We start from the raw sequence: 3,930 nt of genomic DNA on the forward strand, positions 1-3,930 counted from the left end.
ATGGGCAGAGGAACAGAGGATCTAACTAATCAAATAAAAATATATGGGGATTTGGGAAAGAGATATAAGAAATGAATCAACTCTCCCAATAAAATAACAGCGACAATGATACATCCACTTTCTTTCTCCATTTTAGTGCTCTTGAGTTTTATAAAGTAAAACTAGTAAGAAAGAAAAAATCAAAAGGGCAAACAAGTTGGCAAAAAGATAGAGCAGAATTAGAAATTGAGCTCCCATTTGACCCAGCAATACCACTCCTGGGAATATATCCCAGAGAGGCAAAAATGTATAGTCCAAGTGACATCTGCACTTGTTTGTTCATTGCAGCACTCTTTACAATAGCCAGAAACTGGAAGAAACCTGAATGCCCAAGAACAGATGACTGGTTAAAGAAACTTTGGTACATCTACACAATGGAGTACTATGTAGCTCTTAGAAAAGATGAAGTCATGAAATTTAAATACAAGTGGTACAATATGGAAAGTATCATGCTAAGCGAAATGAGTCAGAAAGAGAGGGATAGACATAGAAAGATTGCATTCATCTGGGGGATATAAAGTAACAAAGTATGAGATTAATACCCAAGAATAGCTGAGATCAGCACCAGGAGGATTACTCCATAACTTAGAGGCCAGCCGGGTATCCTAGAGGAAAGGGCAGTTCAGATAGAGAAGGGAGCACCAAATAAAGGGTGTTTGGAGGATCTTCCCAGGAGGGGAGATGCATGTCGAAAGTAGACTATGGACTGAACATGTTTGCCACTCAATGCCTCTTTTGCAGACCACAACACCCAAAAGAAGAGAGAGAACACAGGGGATTGCCCTGCCACAGAGGCAGGGGGGATGGGGGGATGGGGGTGGGGGGATATTATCCATGGTGGTGGAAAATGGGCACTGGTGGAGGGATGGGTATCTGATCATTGTATAATCGAAACCCAAGCACAAAAAATTGTAAATCTACAACTGTAAAAAAAAAAAAAAGAAAGAAACAAAAAAAATTAAAAAAAAAAGATAGAGCAGAAAACATTATAGCTGAATTAGCCACATGTCTTTTCTCAGATTGGGAGGGCTGTCAAAAGTCAATAGCAAACTGGGATGCCAAGTTCTCTATCTCTTACTGTGTTGAGCTCTTTAGCTCTTTTACTGGTTGATAGAGATGAGAGGACACTAGAGTTAACCTTCACTCTTTCTACCACTGTGAGTGTTTTGTTTTCTTTATTTTTGTTTAACCCATACTAAACAATATATGAATAAACTTTCCTTTCCTTGCTTGAGCGGGCCCAGTAATATCTCCATTGGAGACCTTGTTGTTACTGTGTTTGGCATATCGAATACGTCACGGGGGGCTTGCCAGGCTCTGCCGTGTGGGCGAGATACTCTTGGTAGCTTGCCGGGCTCTCCGAGAGGGGCGGAGGAATCGAACTCGAATCGGTCATGCTGGCTGCGTGCAAGGCAAACGCCCTACCGCTGTGCTATGGCTCCTTAATCAGTTGAAATATTTAATTATTCCAAATAAATATATCTAGAACATGATGCAGCAGCTAAAATGAATAAATTGGAAGCCCATTTTTAGAAAACACTGAAAATTCACTCCCATGTAAGTAAATTAAAATGTTTTACACCCACTTCCTGTGGCACCTTGTAGCATCCCCTCAGAGATGAAATGTCTGATAAGAAAAGATAGCAAGAGGAACAGAGAGATAATATATAGGGTATAGTGGACATGGCAGAAATGACATGTATAGGGTCCAGACCTTGGACCTGCTTTGTTGCTGCTTTTCTAATAAGATGAATCTGGGGCAAAGGGGGAAAGGACATTTTATCTGTGAGTTAGGTAATAAAATGGGGTCCTGTGGTTCAGCAGGGAATTTCCTACATATATATATACATATATATATATGCAATATACATAAATATATGGGCTGGAGCGATAGCACAGCAGGTAGGGTGTTTGCCTTGCACGCAGCCAACATGGCCCACCCGAGTTCGATTCCTCCGCCCCTCTTGGAGAGCCTGGCAAGCTACCGAGAGTATCTCACCATCATGGCAAAGCCTGGCAAGCTCCCCGTGATGTATTCGATATGCCAAACACAGTAACAAGTCTCACAATGTTACTGGGCCTGCTTGAGCAAATCGATGAACAATGGGAGGACAGTGATACAGTGATATATATAATATATATACATATATTATATATATATATATATACATTGTCATACCTAGCAGTGCTCAGGGTTTACTCCCAGCTCTACACTCAGGTCCCACTCCTGGTAAAATGTTAGGGTTCAGCTACATGCAATGCAAGAGCCCTGCACACTGTACTCTCTCTTCACCCCTTCTCTGACCATATTTTGTGCTAGAATGACAGTATTTTGATATGAGCTGTCAATGACTATCATCTCTCATGAATTCTGCAATTTGAATTTCTCTTTCCTCCAAGGGATGCTGACCCTAGTGAACTTCATTTTAGATGAGGGAGAGATACACAAAAGCCCCTTACTCACACAATGGGCTTTTCAATAAACAGGTGAATTATGGTAGTGTGAGGAACATCTGAAGCAAAACTGCAAATTGTCACCTGCAGCATATGTGGGGACTCTCTTACTGCAAAATTCTTATGTTTTCTGTCTATTGTCCAAATGGAAAATGATACTAATAAGCCTTTGTAAAGGTTTACATCTTTCTACCATTTTGCTAAGCATAATAGATATGAACTTGAAACCAATAAAAATCTTACAATTGATCTGCATAGAGTTCCACTAGAGAGTTTCATATATAATATACTTATATATTGCATTATAATATGCCTATAGAAATATGTATGTGTAGCATAAACTGAATAAAACAGGCAAATCTGAAAAGTTAGACAAAATGTCTTAAAAGTGCTAATCACTATATCACCGTCATCCTGTTCTTAATCAATTTACTTGAGCAGGCTCCATTAACGTCTCCATTCATCCTAGTCCTGACATTTTAGCAGCCTCTCCTTGCTCGTCATTCCCAATGCTACTGTATTGGAGGCTCTTTCAGGGTCAGGGGAACAAAACCGTTATTGTTACTGTTTTGGCACATCAAATACGCCACTGGTAGCTTACTAGGCTCTGCCAAAAGTGCTAATAGGGGCCAAATTATTCCTAGAAGGCAGCAGAATAGGATTCAAGAGAGTGAATGAGACTTTTGAGGATGCAGTATATGGGTAGGCTGGGAAACTAGGGGAAAATGTTTTCACCAAAGGAGAACTTGGTAAGTGAGACTCAATTCAACAGTTGTTAGATTATCCAACTTACATGGAGAAGTGATCTAGGAAGGCTTAGGGACATGACTGAAACAGCAGAAACAAATTGGTTTTAACTTGCAATTAACTAGATTCAACCCCACACCCTCAGTCTTCTCTTCACTAATGATTACACACTCTTGATACTTCAGCTTAAATATCACTTTCTACAGAAGACTTGCTTTTAGACCAATTTTATTTCCCTCACAATTTTCTTTACCTAACAATCATGAGATATAAAAAAATTTTTCAGTAAGACCTACAAATAGTATGTTGTTTTTCAGTAGGGTCTTGTTACCTTGTAACTTCTCTAGTTTCTAGAAAGCTTTCAAAATTTACAAAGAAGGAAGGTCAGTTTATGAAACTCATGAGTGCACTGGGTCAACATACATCCTGCATGTGAAAGAGAACCATTGTAGTTGTTTTAAACCAGGAGGAATAATGACTGAAGCCAGCTACTGGGAGTGTTTTTTTTCCTTGTTGAAGATACTGAAACTATTAAAGACACAGCTTCTGATAAGCAGATACACCCTTACTGTTTATGTTCAGAAGCCACATCAGCCCACCTATAGCTGTGCTGTTATTTTTACTGCAGAAAATTATTCTCCCTCTACCGTCTTCCACCAATTGCCAAAAAGGCAGCCAATCAGGTGAAGC

Source organism: Sorex fumeus, unplaced genomic scaffold (genome assembly GCF_029834395.1).
Source record: "Sorex fumeus unplaced genomic scaffold, SorFum_2.1 ptg000129l, whole genome shotgun sequence".
Classification (NCBI taxonomy): domain Eukaryota; kingdom Metazoa; phylum Chordata; class Mammalia; order Eulipotyphla; family Soricidae; genus Sorex; species Sorex fumeus.